Raw genomic sequence first — 23,869 nt, 5'->3', positions numbered from 1 at the left:
TCTAAAATTTAATATAGCCGGCTTTATTCAAGATGGTTTCTCTCACCAGTTTACCAGCAATGGCTGTCTTTCCCTCAGTCAGGACCTCCTAATTTCTCTTGTTGTCAAGGTACAACAAGGTACTAATTTCTTCATCTTAGATGAAAGATCTTTACCTAGGCATGTGTCAAGGCTGCTTCCCCACTCTGAACTTTAGGGTACAAATGTGGGGGCCTGCATGAAACTTCTAAGCTTAACTACCAGCTTAGATTTGGTCCGCTGCCACCACTCCCAAAGTGCTAATTCCTTTCCCTGGGTAGCCTTGAGAGACTCTTCACCAATTCCCTGGTGAATACAGATCCAAACCCCTTGGATCTTAAAACGAGGAGAAATTTACCATCCCCCCTCCTTTCTCCCACCAACTCCTGGTGGATCAAGATCCAACCCCCTTGGATCTAAAACAAGGAAAAATCAATCAAGTTCTTAAAAAGAAGGCTTTTAATTAAAGGAAAAGGTAAAAATCATCTCTGTAAAATCAGGATGGAAACTAACTTTACAGGGTAATCAAACTTAGAGTCCAGAGGAATCCCCTCTAGCTTTAGGTTCAAAGTTACAGCAAACAGAGATAAACACTCTAGCAAAAAGGTACATTTACAAGTTGAGAAAACAAAGATAAAAACTAACACGCCTTGCCTGGCTGTTTACTTACAAGTTTGAAATATGAGAGACTTGTTCAGAAAGATTTGGAGAGCCTGGATTGATGTCTGGTCCCTCTTAATCCCAAGAGCGAACCACCCCCAAAACAAAGAGCACAAAAACAAAAGCCTTCCCCCCACCAAGATTTGAAAGTATCTTGTCCCCTTATTGGTCCTTTGGGTCAGGTGTCAGCCAGGTTATCTGAGCTTCTTAACCCTTTACAGGTAAAAGGATTTTGGAGTCTCTGGCCAGGAGGGATTTTATAGTACTGTACACAGGAGGGCTGTTACCCTTCCCTTTATAGTTATGACAGCATGTTTCACACACATATTCGATTCCGGAGACTTCGATCTCCTGCTTGGTTGAGGAACTCATCTTACACAACTTGCAGCTTGTGTCTGTCTAGTGATGGATGCCAAAAATGGTTTTTGTCCTTGCTTATATCTCCCAAAGCTCAATGACTTTGTTTCAAGAGGCAGGATGACCTCATGCTGTTCTTCCTTTCCTGTGGGCTTCCCATCCCCCTATATTGGGTGGGCAAACTTTTTGGCCTGAGGACCACATTCAGGTTGCAAAACTGTATGGAGGACTGGGTAGGGAAGGCTGTGCCTCCCCAAACAGCCTGACCCCTGCCCCCTATCTGACCCCTCCCACTTCCCACCCCCGACTGTCCCCCTCAGAACTCCTGACCCATCCAACCCCTCTGCTCCTTGTCCCCTAACCATCTCCTCCCAGGACCTCCACCCATAACCGCCCCTGGGACTCCACCCCCTATCCAACTGCCCTGCTCCCAGTGCCCTGAGTGGTCTGACCCCTATCCGCACCCCCGCCCCTTGACAGGCCCCCCAGGACCCTATGCCTATCCAATCCCCCCTGCTCCCTGTCCCATGTCTGAACATAAGAATGGCCATACTGGATCAGACCAAAGGTCCATCCAGCCCAGCATCGTGTCTAGCGACAGTGGCCAATGCCAGGTGCCCCAGAGGGAGGGAACCTAACAGGTAATGATCAAGTGATCTCTCTCCTGCCATCCATCACCACCCTCTGACAAAGAGTCTAGGGACATCATTCCTTACCCATCCTGGCAAATAGCCATTAATGGACTTAACCTCCATGAATTTATCCAGTTCTCTTTTAAACGCTGTTATAGTCCTAGTCTTCACAACCTCCTCAGGCAAGGAGTTCCACAAGTTGACTGTGCGCTGTGTGAAGAACTTCCTTTTATTTGTTTTAAACCTGCTGTCCATTAATTTCATTCGGTGGCCCCTAGTTCTTATATTATGGGAACAAGTAAATAACTTTTCCTTATTCACTTTCTCCACATCACTCATGATTTTATGTACCTCTATCATATCCCCCCTTAGTCTCCTCTTTTCCAAGCTGAAAAGTCCTAGCCTCTTTAATCTCTCCTCATATGGGACCCGTTCCAAACCCCTAATCCATTTTAGTTGCCCTTCTCTGAACCTTTTCTAGTGCCTGTATATCTTTTTTGAAATGAGGAGACTATATCTGTACACAGTATTCAAGATGTGGGCGTACCATGGATTTATATAAGGGCAATAAGATATTCTCCGTCTTATTCTCTATCCCCTTTTTAATGATTCCTAACATCCTGTTTGCTTTTTTGACTGCCGCTGCACACTGCGTGGACGTCTTCAGAGAACTATCCATGATGACGCCGAGATCTTTTTCCTGATTAGTTGTAGCTAAATTAACCCCCATCATATTGTATGTACAGTTGGGGTTATTTTTCCAAATGTGCATTACTTGACATTTAGCCACATTAAATTTCATTTGCCATTTTGTTGCCCAATCACTTAGTTTTGCGAGATCTTTTTGAAGTTCTTCACAGTCTGCTTTGGTCTTAACTATCTTGAGCAGTTTAGTATCATCTGCAAACTTTGCCACCTCATTTTTTACCCCTTTCTCCAGACTGCCCCGACCCCTATCCATACTCCTGCCCCTAACCACCCCCTGGGATCCCACCTACATCCAACCCCCCTGCTCCCATTCCCCTGACTGCTCTGACCCCTATCCACACCCCTTCCCCTTGACAGGCCCCCTGGGACCCTGCCTATCCAACCTTTCCTTGTCCCCTGACTCCTATCCACACCCCCACCCCCTGACAGGCCCCCCAGGACTCACGCTTATCCAACTCCCCCATCCCCTGTCCGCCCCCCAAACCTCCGCCCCATCCAACCGCCCCCTGCTCACTGTCCCCTGACAGCCCAATGGGACCCTCCACCCCTTATCCAACCCCCTGGTCCCCTTCCATGCCGCTCAGAATAGCATGTCTGGCAGCCGCGTTGCTCGGCAGGAGTGTGCCACCCCGCTGCCCAGAGCGCTGCCTGCGCGATGGCGTGGCTGTGGGAGAGGGGGGACAGCGGGAGAGGGGCTGGGGTTAGCCTCCCCGGCTGGGAGCTCACAGGCTGGGCAGGACGGTCTTGCGGGCCGGATGTGGCCTGTGGGTCATAGTTTGCCCACCTCTGCCCTATATGATTACTATGTTAATGGGGCATCCATTGTTTCTGATTCCTCAATGCTTAATTTATGTATGAGACAGGTGGATAGGTGTGACATTCCCTACTGTCTGGATAAACTATACAATGACTCCATAATTCCTTACATAGTGTTAATCCATATACAGTATTTCACAATGATATTGATCACCAATATGTCATTAGCTTTCAGAAAAGACCTCACTCTATTCACTTTTATAACACAGTACTATTGTATACAGTCAGTTGGTTTAGTTGCTTATCACTTGAGGCTCTAGAAGGGCCGGAGCACTCAAACAGCTCAGGAGTTTTCAGAACCAGCTATGCAAATATTCCTGCCATATAGTCTTGTAGACGGACCGTCTATGCCTAATTTGTATGTGGAAATGAGGCATCCACCTAAGATAATGAAGGAAAACCCAGCATGTAAGCAGGGTATTTTCAGAGAGTTACTCAGTCTCTCAGCAGAGGCAGGATGGTTGCTGTTGGCACAGAGTGCACAGGGCAGGGGTAAGGCCCGGTGTGATGGATGGGGTTGCTAGGAATGCAGCCAGGGCAAAAAGTCCTATTTTCTAATGATGGAATTGATGCACTGAGCTTGGAGGCAACCCCTGCATTATGACCGGCTGCTTGGACTGTATTCTCCTTCAAGTGTATGGTGTTATAAGTGCTCCACTGTAGGAGACTCTGAAGTAGTAACCCAGTGTGGAGTGGGGTGCTGAGGAGGTAAATCCAAGATAGTTTGGAGGACTCTGTTACCAAAGTTGTGTCAGCCCTGGAAGCAGGTAAGATTGAAGTAATGCTTGGTGAATGTTGAATGAAGGACCAAGTTGCAGTCCTGCAGATTTCTGCTATGGGAACATCCTTCAGAAGGGCTAAAGATGTGGATTGAGCCTTAGTGAAATGGGCTGTCCTCTATGGGATGTGTGTATCCTAGTAACTTTATAGCAGGTCAAGATACAACCACAATTCCACTTGGACAGTCTTCAAGTGGAAATTTGCTGTTCATTTGGCAAAGGATATAAAGAGTCTGGAAAAGGACCTAAAAAACTTAGTATTGTTGAGCTAGAAGGCAAGAGTCCTCCTGAAGTCTAGTGTATATGGACTAGCTTCCTCCCTCGAGGATAAAATATCAGAAGACTAATCTTCTGATGGATATGAAATTCTGATGAGACTGGGAAAGAAGCAAGGGGAGGGAGGTAGCATGGCTCTGTCATGGTAGAAGATAGTGTGTGGCAGGTCTGCCATGTATGCCCTGAGTTCCCCATTCTTCTGGCCATTGTGATGGCTATCAGAAATAAAGTCTCGAGGGAGAGGTATAAGAGGAAGCACATAGCCATTGGCTCAAAAGGTATTGAATACAAAATGAAGGTCCTATGGGGGAGCAAAGTTTCAGATAGGAGGAAATAAATTGTGTAAACCCTTAAGGAATCTAACCATGGTTGAGTGTGCAAAGACTGAAGCCCCTTCAGTAGGTGAATGGAAGGCCATGATAGCGACTACAAGTACTCTGAGATCATTGACAGATCTTGTGTCTTTTAGTCCGACAGGTAATTTAGGATCCTTGAAAGTGGGGCTTCTGAGGCTTGCAAAGAGTGGTGAAAGTACAAGGAATGGAAACATTTCCACTTTTGCAGTTAAGTCTTGCAAGTAGTGGGCTTTCTGCTAGACAAGAGAACCGACTGAATGTTAGGAACTGAGCCTTCAGAGTTGAGGGATTGGGATGGTTCAGGGAGCCTGAGGTCAGTGACAGGAGATTTTCCCCAAGGGGAAGATGGAGAGGGGATGTTATGGCGAGGTGAAGGAGGTTGGAGGACCACACTTGTCTTGGCCACAACGGTGCTATGAAGATAACATACCCCTCCTTGTCGTAATCTGAGCAAGTTTTGAGGAGTAGATGTATAAGTGTAGAGTAAGATGTGGAACCAGCATATTAGCAAGGCATCTCTCAGGGAGTGATGGCCATATCCTCCCTTGTAGCTGAAAGAGCGACATTTTTAATTGGTTGAGGTTGCAGAGGGGCCCCAGGTTTGGCAGATACTGTGAAAGAAGGAGTTGTTTAACTCCTGCTTGTGGTCCTGCTCAGGGATTCTGCAAGTGTGTTCTGAAGGCTGGGTAGATTACCTGCTGAGAGTTCTATCTGATGGAAGATGCACGAGTCGTAGTCTTGTCCAGCATTACCCAGATAGAGGCCTTCTATGTTGTGAAGGAAGTGGTCACAAGCATAGTGGACTGCCCTTAGATTTAGGATATAGACGTGGAGCGCTATTTCTTGTAGGGACCACTTGCCCTATGCTGTGACTCCTTGTGTACACACACACACACCCATTGTGAGGATTTTTCATGGTGGAGGACATAAGAATGGGTTTCCCACGCAGACCTTCAGTGGGTCTTCCCACCGCTGGAGAGAGTCTAGTACCTGCGTAGTCACCATGATTCGTTTGGAAAGACTGAGTCTGTTTAGGGTGTTCATAGTACTTAGTCAGGCCTGAAGACATCTGAGATTCAGTCTCACATGTGGCTTAATGATTGTGGAGGCCAACACATGTCTCAGAAGTTGTAGACAAGTCCTTGTAGTTGTTTGGGTGCTGTGCTGTAAAGATCAGTTTGGACATAGTGGAGAATCTTTCCTTGGAGAGTATCCGAGGGGTAGCCGTGTTAGTCTGGATCTGTAAAAAGCAACAGAGAGTCCTGTGGCACCTTTAAGACTAACAGATGTATTGGAGCATAAGCTTTCGTGGGTGACATGCATCCGACGAAGTGGGCATTCACCCACGAAAGCTTATGCTCCAATACATCTGTCAGTCTTAAAGGTGCCACAGGACTCTCTGTTGCTTTTTCCATGGAGAGTTAGGTCCCGATGGTTAGGAAGTTTAGCATGGCTTCAATGAAGTTTACCTGCTGGACTGGTATTAGTGTAGACTTCTTTAGATTGGTGCAAAGGCTCAGGAACTAAATAAGACTAGGACCTTGGTGGTTGCTGACTGGGCCTCTTGTGTGGAGTGGCCCCCTGAGAAGCCACTCATCCAGATATGGAAAGACTGTGTTGCCCCACTGATTCAAGCGAATTACTACTGCTGAGGGCGCCTTGGTAAAGACCCTCGGAGCTCTGGAGAGTCCAAAGGGGAGGATATAGTATTGGTAATGTTCCTAGCCTATGACCAAGCATAGAAAGTGATTGTGGGTGGGGTGAATAGCTATATGAAAGTAGGTGTCCTGGAGGTGAAGGGAAACAAACCAGTCACCCAGATCTAGGGATGGGAGTATGGTGGCTAGTATTACCGTCCCAGTGAACAGAAGCACCAAATGCAAGTTTTTCAAGGGGGTTGTCCCGGTGAAGGAGGAGAGACTACGTGACCTTTAGGGTGAATTTGTTAGTTTGTTTGTCGTGTGCCTGCTTGATTGAAGTTTAAAGTGTAGTCTCTTGTGGGAGTTGTTTGTTGAGTCTTGAAATGGAGCCCTGCACAGATACAAAATTTCTATCCGCTTCCTATGTGTGATCTGCAAACATGGTCCGTGTATATCCGTATCCATGGTTTGCATATATCCTCATCCACAGATATAAAGTGGATATCTGCAGATTTGCAAGGCTCTAGATGCAAAATTTGGATCTGCATCCATCTGTGATCTGCAAACATGATCCGTGAATATAAAGCAACTATCCACAGATTTGCAGGGCTCTACCTAGAAGCCTGGTAGGCAAGGCTGAGAGCTTCCTAACGAGGCTATAGCCTGCTATCCTTTGATCCCTAACCCCTTAAGAATTCCTTGATGAGGGGCAAGGGCTAACTCAGGGAGAACAGTGGTTTAAAAAGCCAGCTCAGAAGCGACCAGAGGAGCTAGTGAATAGGAGCATCAAATGGGAATTTTGTGGGGGAGTTTAGAGACGGCGCATGAGAGCCAGATACACCTCATAAGCATTCTCTAAACTTAGGCTAATAACCCCCTCCCCCCAAAAAACACTGGAAGAATAAAAATAATTCAGGCAGAAGTCCTGGAGCAGAATGGAGGCTATCCAGTTTATTGCACTGAATGCAGCATGTACGATTCCCTGCCTTGTAGGGAGTTAGCATACATGTGCTTTTGGTGCAAGCGACTCTTGGCCTTCAGAGACCGTGAACAGGCTCTCGAGACCAGAGTGGCTGAACTGGAGGAGATAAGTGAGACAGAGAGGTACATAGAGGAGATTTTCTGGGGCTCAGTAGAGTGGTCCCACCCCCAGTCTGACAGCCTCTGTGATGTTGAGGGGGGATGAAAGTCTTGGGGAAGGAGAACATTAAGCTAGAGTGGAGGGAAATGATCCCACAATTGAGGCTCTCCTTCCAGATAATGTCATGGTATCCTCTCACACTGAGGATACCCCTTTAGGGGAGGGGAACTCAGTTATTAGGAAGAGTCAGGTAATTGTCATAGGGCGTTCAATTATTAGAAATACTCATAGTTGAGTTTGTAGTGACCAGAAGAACCGCAAGGTGAATTGCCTGCAAAATGAAAAGGTTGTGGACCTCTTGAGACATCTAGACAGACATGCAGTGCCGGGGAGGAGTTGGTGTTCATGGTACATGTAGATACCAGTGACATAGGGAAGGATAGGAGAGAGGTCCTGGAGGCCAAATTTAGGCTGCTAGGTATGAAATTAAAGTCCACAATCTCCATGGTAGCATTCTTTGAAATGCTTCCAGTTCTACTCACAGAGCCAGTTAAACAGGCAGACTTTCAGGGACTTGGTGTGGGGATGAGACAATGCTGTTGGAAGGAGAGGGTTAGGAACTGCAAAACCTTTCGGGAAGGAAAGGCTCCACCTAAACCAAAACAGAACCAGATTGTTGGCATGTGAAATTAAAAAGGTCATAGAGGAGTTTTTACACTAATGACTTGGGGGAAGCCAACATATGGTTCAGAAAGACACATCCCTTAGGGGAGGATTTATTAAAGGGCATACTCGATATCTTAGTAAAGAGAAGAGGGTAGAAGTTGATGAAGTGCAGATAGGAACTAAGAGAAACAGTGAAATGAAAGAGTCCCATTCAGTTATATCACATGAAGGCAGACCAATAGTAACAAATTTTAGAAGTGCTTGTGTACAGATGCTAGAAATCTAAATATTAAGATGGGCGAACTTGAATGCCTGGTGTTAAATAAGGATATTGATAAATAGGAATCACAGAAACTTAGTGGAATGAAGTTAATCAGTGGGACATGGTCATACCAGGGTACATAATGTATAGGAATGACAGAGTAGGTCATGCTGGTTGGGGAGTGTTACTACATGTGAAAGAAAGCATAGAGGCAAATATAGTAAAAATCTTAAATGAATCAAATTTAAGAGAGAATCTCTATGGATAGAAATTCCATGCTTAAATAATACAATATAGCAGTAGAAATATACTGACTATCACCAGACCAGGATGGTGATGCTTACTGTGAAATGTACCAGGAGATTAGAGAGGCTACAAAAACAGAATACCCAATAATACTGGGGGATTACAACTATCCCCATATTGACAGACATGTCATCTCAGAACAGGATGCAGAGATAAAATTTCTATATACCATTAATGAGTATATAGAAGCAACTAGTCCTGGAACCCACAAGGGGAGAGGCAATTCTTGATTTAAACCTAATTGGAACATAGGATGTGGTCCAAGAGGTGAATATAGCTGAACGACTTGGTAATGGCAACCATAATGTAATTACATTTAACATCTTTGTAGAGGAGAAATACCAAAGACACCCCCCCACACACACAATAGCATTTAACTTGAAAAAGGGGAATGACATAAAAATTAGAAGGCTAGTTAAATGGAACAATCAGAAGAGAGAAATGCCTGCAAGCTGCATGGAAACTTTTTAAAAACACCATAATAGAGGTTTAAACTAAATGTATACCCCAAATAGAAAACAAGACAGTAAGAGGACCAAAAAAAAAAAAAAAATGCCACCATGGCTAAACCACAGAGTCAAAGAGGTAGTTAGAGGCAAAAAGGCATCATTTAACAATTGGGAGTCATATCCTACTGAGGAAAATAGAAAGGAGCATATACCCTTGCAAGTCAAGTGCAAAAGTATAATTAGGCAGGCCAAAAAAGAATTTGAAGAGCAACTAGCAAAAGGTGCAAAAAACAACAGCAATTTTTTTAAGTATATTGGAAGCAGGAACCCTGCCAAACCGATCAGTGGGCCACTTATTGATTGAGGTGCTAAAGGAGCAATCAAGGCCATTGCAGAGAAGCTAAATGATTTCTTTGCATTGGTCTTCACTGCAAAGGATTCCCATACCCTAAGCCATTCTTTTTAGGTTATAAATCTGAGGAACTGTCCCAGACTGAGGCATCAATAGGGATGGTTTTGGAACAAATCAATACATAAAACAATAATAAGTCAGCCAGACCACATGGTATTCACCCAAGAATTCTGAAGGAACTCAAATATGAAATTGTGATGCAACCTATCACTCTCTGGTAATTAGCTAATGTGGTGACAATTTTTAAAAAGGCTGCAGAGGTGATCCTGACAATTGCAGACTGGTAAGCCTAACTTCAGTACCATGAAAATTGGTTGAAACTATAGTAAAAACAGAATTATCAGACACACATATGAACAGTGTGTTGGTGAAGAGTGAACATGTTTTTTGTAAAGGGAAATCATGATTTTTATAGATCTGTCATATCTCCCCTCAGTCATCTCTTTTCTTAAACTGAACAGTTCCAGTTTCCTCATGCCTCACCGATCTATTAGAATTCTTTGAGGATGTCAACATGCAGTGTGGACAGCGGTGACCAAGTCTATGTAGTGTACTTGGACTTTCAGAAAGCCTTTGACCAATGTCCCCCACCAAAAGTTCTTAAGTAAAGTAAGGAATCATGGGATAAGAATAAAGATCCTCTCATGGATCAGTAACTGGATAAAAGATAGGAAACAAAAGGTAGGAATAAATGGTCAGTTTTCACATTGGAGAAAGGTAAATAGTGGGGTCCCACAGGGATCTGTACTGGGACCAACATACATGATCTGGAAAAAAGGGATAAGCAGATGGCAACATTTTCAGATGATACTAAATTATATAAGAAAGTTAAGTCCAAAGTTTACTACAAAGTGTTACAAAGGGACCTCACAAAGCTGGGTGACGGCAAGAAAATGGCAGATGACATTCAGTTGTTGATAATGCAAAGTAATTTATACTAGAAAACATAATCCCAACTATACATACAAATGATGGGGTCTCTAAACTAGCTGTTACCACCCAGGAAAGATCTTGGAGTCGTGGATAATTCTCTAAAAACATCTGTTCAGCGTGCAACTGCAGTCAAAAAAGCTAACAAAATGTTAGGAATCATTAGGAAATGGATAGATAAGAAATATCATAATGCCACTATAGAAATCCATTGTACACCTACACCTTGAATACTGCATGCAGTTCTGTTCACCCCCATCTCAAAAAAGATATATTTGAATTGGGAAAGTTACAGAGAAGGGCCACAAAAATGATTAGGCATATGGAACAGCTTCCATATGAGAAGACTGGAACTGTTCAGTTTAAAAAAGAGACGACCGAGGGGAGATATAATAGAGGTCTATAAATCATGAATGGTGTGGAGAAAGTGAACAAGAAAATGTTCTTTACCCCTTTCTACTTTCATTGGGAGGTCAGTAATACAGCCAGCAGCCACTTGACAACATTGGTATGTTAGTGAATTTGCACAAAGCATGAAAAACACCAACACTTAACAGGCTCACCATGTGAAGGTTGTCTTGGTTTATTCCAGAAAGACGGGTTCAAATTGAATCACATCAGGACATCTCATGGGAGATGTGGACAACCCCTCTTTAAATGGAAAATGAGGCAAACACCTGTATGCGAGTGTGGTCACCAGGCACAAACAATGGAGCACATATCTGAGTGTCCCCTTCATTCTTTTGCTGGGGGCCTGAAGGACATTCACTAGCTCCTTGCTGCAGCAATGTGCTGGCTATCAGATCTAAATATAAATTTGTAGTCATTGCTGCCTACCCAAGCCATACAAAAGAAAATTATTTGCCCCTTCACATCAGACACAAACCATGGGTCACCCAATGAAATTGATAGGCAGTAGGTTTAAAACAACAAAAGGAAGTATTTTTTCATACAATGCAGTCAACCTGTGGAACTTGTTCCCAGGGGATGTTGCAAAGGCCAAAAGTATAACTGGGTTAAAAAAAAATTAGATACATTCATGGAGGATAGGTTCATCAATGGCTATTAGTCAAAATGATCAGGTATGCAACCCCATCCCTGAGTGTGCCTAAACCTCTGACTGCCAGAAGCTGGGATTAGATGATGGGGGTGAATCACTCAATAATTAAAAAGAACAGGAGTACTTGTGGCACCTTAGAGACTAACAAATTTATTAGAGCATAAGCTTTCGTGGACTACAGCCCACTTCTTTGGATGCATATAGAGTGGAACATATATTGAGGAGATATATATACACACATACAGAGAGCATGAACAGGTGGGAGTTGTCTTACCAACTCTGAGAGGCCAATTAAGTAAGAGAAAAAAACTTTTGAAGTGATAATCAAGCTAGCCCAGTACAGACAGTTTGATAAGAAGTGTGAGAATACTTACAAGGGGAGATAGATTCAATGTTTGTAATGGCTCAGCCATTCCCAGTCCTTATTCAATCCTGAGTTGATTGTATCTAGTTTGCATATCAATTCCAGCTCAGCAGTCTCTTGTTGGAGTCTGTTTTTGAAGTTTTTCTGTTGTAAGATAGCCACCTGCAGGTCTGTCATTGAATGGCCAGACAGGTTAGTGTTCTCCCACTGGTTTTTGAGTATTATGATTCCTGATATCAGATTTGTGTCCATTAATTCTTTTGTGTAGAGACTGTCCGGTATGGCCAATGTACATAGCAGAGGGGCATTGCTGGCACATGATGGCATATATCACATTGGTAGATGTGCAGGTGAACGAACCCCTGATAGTATGGCTGATGTGATTAGGTCCTATGATGGCATCGGGCTTTGTTACAAGGATAGGTTCCTGGGTCAGTGTTTTTGTTCAATGATGTGTGGTTGCTGGTGAGTATTTGCTTTAGGTTGGGGGGTTGTCTGTAAGCGAGGACAGGTCTGTCTCCCAAGATCTGTGAGAGTAAAGGATCATCTTTCAGGATAGGTTGTAGATCTCTGATGATGCGCTGGAGATCTACAACGTACAAAGTGTACTTACTTTTCTTTTGAAATCCAGTCACTGGTAAAACAATTGGTTTAAAAAGAAAATACTTTTACCATAACTCTTGTGTAGCACTTTCTATCTGGAGCTCTCAAAGTGCTTTACAAAGGAGGCATATATCATCATTGCTGTACAACAGTTGTGAAAACTGAAGCAGGGGCCTAAACCCCAGACTTAGATTCTACAAGGGGACAACACACTGCCACACAACCTTATCTCCGTGGTAACATTGTTTGGGTTCTGTTTTTGTTTTTACCATTAAATTTCCTAGTTTTTTGAACAGGGAAAGATCTGTTGCTGGTGGGAGTTAGTAGAAATTTAGGCAGTTGTACATATCATTCCTGCAACTTGCACCCTGAGTCAGTCAGCCTTCCCCTCCCATCAGCTGGGTCCCACCAGCCCTGATTTGGCCCCACCTCACCAGCCATGTCCCTGAGCCATTCACTGTGTTCCCCTCTACAACCTGGCTCTCTCCCCAGTACTGTACCCAGGACCTCCACCGTCATCAGGAAACGTTTCCTTGGTGTCCTCATTCCCTGGTATACAAATATTTCGATTGCTGTTACTTCCCCCCTCCCATAACCCGACTCACAAGCAGTGCCTGGAGCGAAGAGCAACTGTGTTACAGTGGAGCGGTGGTCCTGGTCATGTTTCACAATGGTTGGCAGGTGAAGTTTGTCACAAAGCCAGCAAGAGAAATCACAAACAGGGTTTCTGTTCCAAAATACTGACAGTTTTATGGTTGAGACAAAGATCCTCTGACCCCTGTCCAATAGATGCACCCTAGTTCAGAGAAACAGTGAGGTGTTTTGAACCAAACTACCATAACCCTTTGAAACTTTGTGGGTGAGCCAAAGTCCCACTATGTTTTGTGTTTGTAATTCTTTGTCTTAAAGTTCATCTTAGGTTCAACCTAAACTGACCCTAGTCCTTTGTGTTAAACTAATCAGTTTGAACCTCTCTAGTTTGGCACCCTCAGGACCTGACCGGTGCCAAACCAGAGAATTTGCCAAACCACGGGAAGTCAATATTATAGCGAGCGGGTCTCTCTTTATTTTTATCTCACCAAGGCAAATAAATGGAACAATGCTTGCAACACCGCCTAGCCAAGGCTTACCGGCTCTCTTCATAACAAAGTGTTAGTGTTGTTACACAATTTTACTGTACTGGCACAAGAAAATAAGTAGATAAATCATAAAATAATATGAAAAAGAAATAGATAATAATAATATAGGTAAATCTATAATTTACTCACCTAAAATTATGCCTGAATTTCACTTCCAAAGTAATATGACAAGAACTGCTAACTCAAATTACATTTGAGTTACATTGGGGTCTCTGCTGTAGGTATATTCGGGGTAGATGAAGTGGAGGCAACGGGATTTTTGACTGTAGAGTGCTGCTCACCACTCCTCTTCACTACCTTTAACCAATCTTCCAGCTTGGCTTGTCTCATGTATTTTGTTTTTTCTTTAATGAGTTTTTCTTGTATCATGTAGAGAGACATGATCTCTTGCTCATAAATGAAATGTCTTTGCTCCAGTCCTTCTATTAAATTTGTTGCCATCTGAATGCATTTATCGATAGAATTTTTTTCTGTGACATCCTCATCATCTTCCTCACCATCACTGGCTTCTTCGTTATCTTTGTTTTTTTCCTGCTGTACCATTTGCACAATTTCTTCATGCGTCATTTGACTAACAATTGGTACATCTTTGTTGACTTCCATCCAGTCTAGTAAATTTTCCTCTCCCAAATCCTTGGTTAGCTCAAGCACTACAGGGTGGGACATACCACTGGCATACTCCATTAACAATTTTTTGGTTTTCAAACACTTGAAATCCAGTGAACTCGGACTCGTCATTGACATCAGGACTGTCCTAAAACATTAGGACTGGACACAATTTGTGCCATCTATTCTTCAGAGTAGATGGAGTTACTCTTTCCCAGGCTCTAGCTAGTGTCCATATAATATTCTTGAGGTTAAAGTCTTTCCTAAATGTTGTCAAACTCTTCCCATCATTAAGCAATACTAGCAATTGGTGCATAAACTTGGGCCTGTACATATACTTCAGGGATCATAAGATACCCTGATCACAAGGCTGAATCAGTGAGGTACAGTTTGGCAGTAAATACAGTCCCACCACATTATCTTTGACAAGCAGCTCTACTTTAGGGTGGGCAGAGCAATTGTCAAGAATCAGCACAATTTGGCACTTCGGATCCAGACCTATCGAGGTGCAATGGGCTCTTGCCTCCGGTACAAAATATTTCTCAAACCACTCGAGACTAGATTAGTCGTTATCCATCCCTTTTTCTTGCCAAGGTATGTCACTGGGAATATTTTCACCCCTTTGGATGCCCTTGGGTTCACACTTTTTCCAATAACCATGAGCTTGAATTTGTATGTGCCTGCTGCGTTGCTACAACCAAGGACAGCTACCCTGTTTTTTCGACTCCTTCGTACCAGATGATGGCCCCTCTGCATCAGAAGCCAACTTTTTTTTTTAGGCATACAACGCCAGTAGAGAGCAGTTTCATTGGCATTCTATACCTGCTCTGGGGATAACTTCTAATTTACAACTAACTGTGCAAATTCGTCAACGTACTTAGCAGCAGCTTCTGTATCTGCACTTTTTCTCACCGCACACATGATGTAGATGAATGCCATGCCTGTTTTTAAATTTCTGAAGCCATCCTTGCAAATAGTCACACTCATGCTGCAGGTTAAGTTCTTTGTGGAATATTTTTGTTTGTGCTATCATCATCTCACCTGAAATGCTAACACCTTTGTTCCTACGAAGATTGAGCCAATGTATAAGCTGCTTTTCCCCTCCTTCAATGTCTTATGAACAATCATACTTTTTTTATTGTCACTTTTGGCAAAAAAAATTAAGCTGGTCTCTTAGAAGACATATTTAGGGGTAAATTAGAGCCAAATAACAGCACAGAACACTGAGAACCAGGACTGGTGGGACTTTGCCGGACCGTGGGAATCTTGGCCCCACCCACAATAAGTGGACACCCGGCTAACTAAAATTATGCTCGACCACGGATGTTTCCGGACCAGAGACTGCCGGACTAGAGAGGTTCAACCTGTAATCAGGAAAAGGTATGTAACCAGTCAGTAGGATTGTACTTAATCATCCACTTTGCTTTTACTTAGCTGACCTAGTCCAAATGCCCCAAAAGGGACCACTTCTAATTAATATGGGGGAAATGTTTTCTGTGATTAATAAAATGATAATCTATCAAAAGATGCTTTTAGATTATGAGTCATAAAAACCAGATACTGAAAACAGGTTCACAGTCAATAGGTCATTTTTCCTTGATCTCTTTTCTGTTAACACCCATAATACATTAAGGAATGCCTAGTCCTATAGATTTGTACTGTCATGGACAAAATAATGTGCTATACCAGTTTTCCTTATCCATTTTATCAATTACTAATTTTATCTATTATAGTGCATTTATGAGTATCCCTTTTGACTGTGAATCTGTTTTCAGTATCTGGTTTCTATGATTGATAATCTAAAAGCATATAAAGCAGATATCCGCAGATTTACAAGGTCTTTAGATATCAAATTTGGATCTGCATCCATCCGCGATCTACAAAAATGGCCCACAGATACCTGCTTTATATGCGAGGATCATATCTGCAGATCATGGATTGGCTGCGGATACAAATTTTGTATCCGCACGGGGCTGTACAGATGTGTTCTATAATCAATGTAACAACAAACCATTATGTGATGTGTTGATTAATGAATGTCTAAAATATTAGGAGCTAAATATGGCAACAGATGCCATTGGCTTATTGATTAGGTTGAGACTATTCAAAATAACCAAAATGACAGCAAAACCAATCCTGGGAAAAAAGCATAAGAAGATGTTCCCTGTTCTAAACTGGTATATAAAGGGTGAGTTTTTGGAAGATAGAAGTAAACTGAAGTACACTGCCCCATCACTTCTCCATTAACAGATATTGGTATGTATCTTTCCTTTCTGTATTCTGTAGAGTGCTGTATTAAGTATTGACTGACTGTCATACTTAAATAAAACTTCAGATGAGTTTAGTATTTCACATCATGTCTTACTAAATCTGAGCATACAACAGGTGTCAGAGTTTGTAATGTTTCTATGCCATCCAGTACATTTTCTGGGCAGTTATGAGCCCTGCAATTTCCCAATTAATGTTCTTCCAATTCTTATTTATAGCTTGCAAATTTTCACTGTAGCAACTATTCAGACACTCAGCCAAACCAAAGAAAACTACTTCAAGTGTCTCCACTTAGGATTCTCCAGTGAGATAACTATCCTGCCATGAGAACTTATCCTTCAAAACTCTGCACCCTTTAGTAGAAGTCTTATGTACCCAAAGATTTAGGACCTTTCTGGCTAAGTGCATCAAGCTACAAATAGTCAAGCATGGTTACAGAAACTCTGAAATCACTTTGTTTTTAAATGTATTTCATGCCTGTGATCATCATGATATTGAAATGAATATGTAATATGGGTTTGTTTCTTGCAGCTTCTGCTGGATTACCGAAAACCTTTTTTCCCCAAAAAAGCTGTATTGGGGAAATAATTAACTGTAATAAACATCAACATGGCAGGTAAGGCGAGGGTTTCAGCATATATTCTGTTGTTTTCTTAATACATTAAGTATCTTCAACCACCCCACTTGTATTTTTTTTTAAGTCACATTATCTTTGTGCTGTTATATTTCCCGTCCCCAGTCATTGACTTCACTTGATTAAAATGTTATAGGTGATCTAATTAATTCAAAGGAAATTTTATCTCCAACAATAAAAAACAAACAGATTTTTCTAAACCACAAAACATTGGAACTTAAGAAAATTTGAGCTACGTACCTATGTAATTGTTGAGTTTGGCTTTCCATGCTTATAACATAGAATCAACCTCAAGAGTTCTTCTAGTCCAGCCCCCTGTACTCAAGGCAGGACTAAGGATTACCTAGACCATCCCTGACAGGTGATTGTCTAACCTGCTCTTAAAAATATCCAATGACAGAGATTCCACAGCCTCCTTTGGCAATTTATTCCAGTGCTTAACTAATTTCTGCAATTTACATGTCAGACCTACAAAATAATGTCCAGTTACTTTGCGGACAGATACTGCACATTTGCAATTACATAAATGTTTTCTTTTGTGAACAATACTCAGGAAAATCTTTTGAGGAAAAAAATAGCACAAGTTTTGGAATACAAGAAGAGTAACACATTCTAAAGGAATGAATAAAACAGTCAGACTTAACCTGCATCAGTTTTCTGCTAACTTTTCTTTGGAAGGCATGCAGTATTTTTTTCATGTAATAGAATAGAATCATAGAATATTAGGGTTGGAAGAGACCTCAGGAGGTTATCTAGTCTAATCCCCGGCTCAAAGCAGGACCAACACCAACTAAATCATCCCAACCAAGGCTTTGTCAAACCAGGCCTTAAAAACCTCTAAGGATGGAGATTCCACCACTTCCTTAGGTAACCCATTCCAGTGCTTCACCACCCTCCTAGTGAAATAATGTTTCCTAATATTCAAGACCTCCCCCACCTCATCTTGAGACGATTGCTTCTTGTTCTGTCATCTGCCACCACTGAGAACAGCCAAGCTCCATCCTCTTTGAAACCCCCTTTCAGGTAGTTGAAGGCTGCTATCAAATCCTGCTCACTCTTCTCTTCTGCAGACTAAATAACCCCAGTTCCTTCAGCCTCTCCTCGTAAGTCATGTGCCCCAGCCCCCTAATCATTTTTGTTGCCGTCTGCTGGACTCTCTCCAATTTATCCATATCCCTTCTGTAGTGGGGGGACCAAAACTGGACACAATACTCCAGATTTGGCCTCACCAGTGCCAAATAGAGGGGAATAATCACTTCCCTCAATCTGCTGGCAATGCTCCTGCTAAAACAGCCCAATATGGCGTTGGCCTTCTTGGCAACAAGGGCACACTGCTGACTCATATCCAGCTTCTTGTCCACTGTAATCCCCAGGTCTTTTTCTGCAGAACTGCTGCTTAGCCAGTCGGTCCCCAGCCTGTAGTGGTGCATGGGATTCTTCCTTCCTAAGTGCAGGACTCTGCACTTGTCCTTGTTGAACCTCATCAGATTTCTTTTGGCCCAATCCTCTAATTTGTCTAGGTCACTCTGGACCCTATCCCTATGGTCCAGTGTATCTACCTCTCTCCGCAGCTTAGTGTGATCTGCGAACTTGCTGAGGGTGCAATTCATCCCATCATCCAGATAATTAATAAAGATGTTGAACAAAATCAGCCCCAGGACCGATCACTGGGGCACTCTGCTTGATACCGGCTGCCATTGATATTGAGCCATTGATCACTACCCGTTGAACCCGATAATCTAGCCAGCTTTCTATCCACCTTATAGTCTATTCATCCAATCCATACTTCTTTAACTTGCTGGGAAGAATACTGTGGGAGACTGTATCAAAAGCTTTGCTAAAGTCAAGATATATCACGTCCACCGCTTTCCCCATATCCACAGAGCCAGTTATCTAATCATGGAAGGCAATCAGGTTGGTCAGGCATGACTAGCCTTTGGTGAATCCATGTTGACTGTTCCTGATTACCTTCCTCTCCTCCAAGTGCTAGAATATAATAGAGGCATCGAATATAATGGAATCTTCATCTTATAAATGATGGGCCTGATCCCCCAGCACTGGGATTATTTGGAATATTAACATTAACTTCAGTGGGATCAGGATTGAGATCTTTTTTTATTTCAATTTCCCACAGAATCTCCTGTGCTGCATATTTAGCCACTGTAATAAATGTATTTGTCAGTTACATGACAAATGAGTATAAATTAAAAATATTACCAAAAAATGCTGTAAATTAACTTTAGTTCTCCGTTATGTTGTTGTGATGTAATGTATCCCGTATTCACACACTATTGTAGTAATCTTTGTACAAAGCATGCCTTGCAAGATATCATTTGAAAACTCATAACTTGATGATAAGTGATATCAGGGTAGAATGCATATCGCAATATGTGTAAAGTGATGAACATAAGATGAAATCATGACAAAAGTGTGTTTCCCAGATAAATCTGGGGAGAGGCTAAACCAGTTTCTCAAAGACAAAGGGCAAGCTGATGCCCCAGCCAGGTGTCAAGAACACTGATGGACTATCACCTATCAAATGGCCATTCTTTGGCAAGAAAGGGGGGCAGGGAGAAAGAGGTCTGCATCTTAGGCTATGTCTATTCTACTGCTTATGTTGAAATAACTTATGTCACTGCAGGTAGGGGTGTGTGTGAGAGAGAGAGAGTGACATACGTTATACAGACATAAGCGCTAGTGTAGCCAGTGCTGTGTCAGCGAGAGAGCTTCTCCCACCAACATAGCTGCTGCTGCTCACAGGGGCTGGAGTAGTTAAACTGAGGGGAGAGCTCTCCCATCAGGTTAGAGCGGCTACATTAGAGAGCTTGCAGTGGCACAGCTGCATCGGTGCAGTTGTGATGCTGTAAATTCTCTAATGTAGCCATGCCCTTAGCAAAGAAACAGTATGAGGTCTCCTTCCTCCACCAGACCCCGTCTCTTGGTTCTCAGCTGGAAATGCTTTTCAAAGAGGGACCGAAATTATAAAAAGGAATGGCAAACATCCCCAGACATCCCTCTCTCTCTCCCTATCCATCTCACTCTTCGCACTTGAGAAGACAAAAGAAGCCGCCATTGGACTCTGGGGGAGGGGTCCTAACCTGAATAGTTTGGTCAGTAATACCGTTGAAAGTATGTGGTGAGAAACTTTGCTTTAAATCTAACATAGCTTGTTGAATTAGAGGAAGTGTTTTGTTTTTATTTTTCTTGTAACCATTTCTGACACTTATGCGTCTTCGCTTCTACTCACTTAAAATCTATCTCTTTGTCGTTAATAAACTTGTTTTATCTAACTCAGTGTGTTTAATTTAAACTGTCTGGGTAACTCTAAGGTAACAAACTAGTGTATATTATTCCCTTAAAGGAATAACAGACAGTACAGTTGAACTGACCAAGAGAGGGCTGGGCAGTACAGGACATACATTTCTGGGGGGAAATCCCAGGACTGGGAATGTGTTGGGGTCACCCTGCAGAAGTAACCAAGGCTGGTAAAAGCCAGAGTATAACCCAAGTGTGACTGGCAGGTTGCAGTTACACATAGACCCTCTGGGTGTGGCTTGCATGCTGGAAGACTTTGTGAGGCAGCAAGACATTTTAAGGCACCCAAGTGTGACAGATTTCTGTTACCAATCTGCCTGAGGCATTAGGTGATCAAGCTGAGGCCACAGGATCGTTAGGGGAGGAGATGAAGGAGCACACCAAGTGACTAATTTTAAAGCTTTATTAATAAAATAACAGCGGTGAGTGCGGGGGATCCCCACATCACTCAAAGGAATGAAGAAAGCATTAGTGCCCGTGTCCTAACCCACTTTCATACTCAGACATGCATAACTCAAGGCTGGCCAAGCCTGGGTGTAACGTAAGAAGAAGAGGAGGAAGGGTGGAGTTCTGTCCTGTGCACAGGCCATCCAGGGTCCTCTGTTGATCTCTGACTTGCTTTGGCTCTCAGGAGGGTTTTTAAGTCTTGGGTTCTTTTGGGGGCGTTTCATTCAGGGACCTCTGTCCCCCGTGCTCTTTGTCCCAGTCCAAACTGGCTTTCTGCGGCTTCCTCAGCTTTCCCAAAACACACCAGCTTCAGGGATGCAAGACTTTGTTTTCCCCCTTGCTGGCCTTCACTGTCTCACTAGTTTTTGCAGCCCCTGCAGTTCTGTTCAACTGAATCCTCCTTTCTACAGCTGGTCGGGGTTGGAATCCAGGCCCCCGTCTTTCTTGGCAGGCAGCTGAGAGTTGGTTGTGTGCTGTGACTTTGGGCTGGAGTCAGCGTCTTATCTTTGGACCTAGCTGGAGCGTCAAGTTATCCCATTCCTTTCTCCCTTCCTCCCCCTTCGGCCTCTTGCAACCTGCAAAGGAATCTTTCACTCCACACTCACATCTTTAACCCTTCCCAAAATGCCTTCCGATGCCTGCAACAGCGTTAGCAACATATAATGTTGATCTGCCTCCCCAGGGGACCTCCTGAGGGAGGGGGCCATTGGGTTGTGACACAAGGTTGCACAGAGGCGAGACACAGCCCCTCACTGGTCTAGATTGCACCCGGTATATGAAAGTTATCTAATGTATCCACAAACAGCAACAACAAGCCATATATTTTCACTGAGCAATGATTTATATTTTTTTAATTCAACAACTAATTACAACCCTATAGTAAAATTCCACCTTCTTTTGTATTCAAGCCATCACAGCTCATACTGTGTACAGATATCTTTTATATAGATACAATAACTCCTCACTTAAAGTCATCCCAGTTAACGTTGTTTCATTGTTACATTGCTGATCAATTAGGGAATATGCTCGTTTAAAGTTGTGCAATGCCTCCTTCTAAGGTCGTTTGGCAGCCGCCTGCTTTGTCCACTTGCAGGAAGAGCAGCCCGTTGCAGCTAGCTGGTGGGGGCTTGGAACCAGTGTGGACCGGCAGCCCCCCATCAGCTCCCCGGTCCCCTAAGTTCCCTGTGCAGCAGCTGCCCAGCAGGCTATCAGTTGCCGACAGTTCAGCTGTCCCTTCCCCCACTGCCATGTGCTGCTCCTGCCCTCTGCCTTGGAGCTGCTCCCCAAGACTCCTGCTTGCTGTGTGGGGGGGAGGAGAGAAAGAGGGGGGCCCGTCAGGGTGTCCCTCTCCCCCCTGCTCTTGCACCCCACTTACCCATCTTCCATAGAGCAGGGGGACACACGACAGAGCTCAGGACGGAGGGAGCTTGCTGACAGCAGCTCCGGTCTCAGCAAGCTGATCTAATTAACAAGGCAGTGTACTTAAGAGTAGGGTCAGCGTACTTAAAGGGGAAATGGGCATCTCTCTCACACATGGTGTGTGTCTCTGTCTTTGTCTGCAATGCTGTCTCCCCTCCCTCCATTCCTGCTGCCTTGTAGAGTGTGAGAGTTAACCATTGAGGGCTCAGCCAATTGCTAGTTCATCATTTAGCAGTAAGGCATTCCCTGGGAAATATCCCACCCTCTGACTCCTCCACCTCAACCAGGCTTCACAATCATCATCACTGTGTACCAGTATTAAATTGCTTGTTTAAAACTTATACTGTGTGTGTGGATATGTATGTGTATATATATATATAATATTTTTTTTTCTTTTGTCTGGTGAAAAACATTTCCCTGGAACCTAACCCCCACATTTAAAATAATTCTTATGGGGAAATTGGATTTGCTTAACATCGTTTTGCTTAAGTCGCATTTTTCAGGAACATAACTACAACGTTAAGTGAGGAGTTACTGTATGCCTTATAACAAATCTATGAGTTGTGAAAATATATGATAATCGCTTAACTGCAACACTTGACTCCATCATCACATATCCATTTTCTCTGATTAGCAGACCGGGCACTTCCATTCGGCAAAAGATAGAAAGGTTGAAGTTGTGCACACCAGGAAACAAGCCCTACAAATCTTTGAACAGTATCATGGCAGTCCAAGGGCTGGACATCAAGGAATAGTCAAAATGAGAATTGCACTGACCTCAAGATACTATTGGCCAGGAATGATAAAAAACATCCCAGACTGGGTATGTAAAGTAATTAAATAAAATGCTGAAATATTTAGTTTAAATGTAAATACAAATTTTAAATTTGCAAATAAAGATATTTATACTTTTTGTGTCCAAGTGTAAACTCAGTTCCTTTGCAATAATATTTGAATACATGAATGCTAATGTCATATTATTCACTCCAAACTAGGTTGAGAGATGTCTGCATTGCCAGAAAATGGGAAAGGAATTAAATTTGGATACCACCTTGAAAAGCATAAAGGTGGATTTTGGAGGGGTAGACATCTACTACCTATCTTTTGAAATTTTTTTTGCATCCTTTCCGTTGTCAATGCATTAGGAATTGTCTCAGTGCACACTACATTTATGTGGTACAAAGTCTTATTCCTTTCCATAGAAAGCAGTAAGGAATCTTTTAAAGAGTGATAATTGTTTATCGTTATCCATGCTTATTATTGCTACACAATGAGGCATGACGTAGTGCAACAATGACCTCTATTGCTCTTTGGCATGGTGCATTTCTGTAGGTTATTCTTGTGTCATTTTTCCTACCCCTATTCCTATAGTTCTTTTGTTTTGTTTGTTTTTGTTTTCAAAAACAGAAATTAGATTCTTATGAGGTGGTTGGGGAAACCACATTACAGTGTTTACTCGCAAAAAGAACAGGAGTACTTGTGGCACCTTAGAGACTAACAAATTTATTTGAGCATAAGCTTTCATAGGCTACATCCCACAAAAGCTTATGCTCAAATAAATTTGTTAGTCTCTAGGGTGCCACAAGTACTCTTGTTCTTTTTGCGGATACAGACTAACACAGCTGCTACTCTGAAACCAGTGTTTACTCTGTTTACTCTATGTGGG

General features: G+C 42.9%; 1 long non-coding RNA gene across 1 annotated transcript; it reads left to right on the top strand.

Moving 5' to 3' along the window:
- Positions 1-11,774: 11,774 nt before the first annotated feature.
- LOC128842759 (uncharacterized) lies at positions 11,775-23,116 on the top strand. Its single transcript, XR_008446108.1, has 2 exons — positions 11,775-17,004; positions 22,838-23,116. It is a non-coding gene; the product is annotated as an uncharacterized LOC128842759 (long non-coding RNA).
- The last annotated feature ends 753 nt before the right edge of the window (positions 23,117-23,869 follow it).

Source organism: Malaclemys terrapin, chromosome 9 (assembly GCF_027887155.1).
Source record: "Malaclemys terrapin pileata isolate rMalTer1 chromosome 9, rMalTer1.hap1, whole genome shotgun sequence".
NCBI classification, from domain to species: Eukaryota; Metazoa; Chordata; order Testudines; family Emydidae; genus Malaclemys; species Malaclemys terrapin.
Note: the sequence above shows the minus strand (reverse complement) of the source record. Positions and strands in the feature narration are given on the sequence as shown.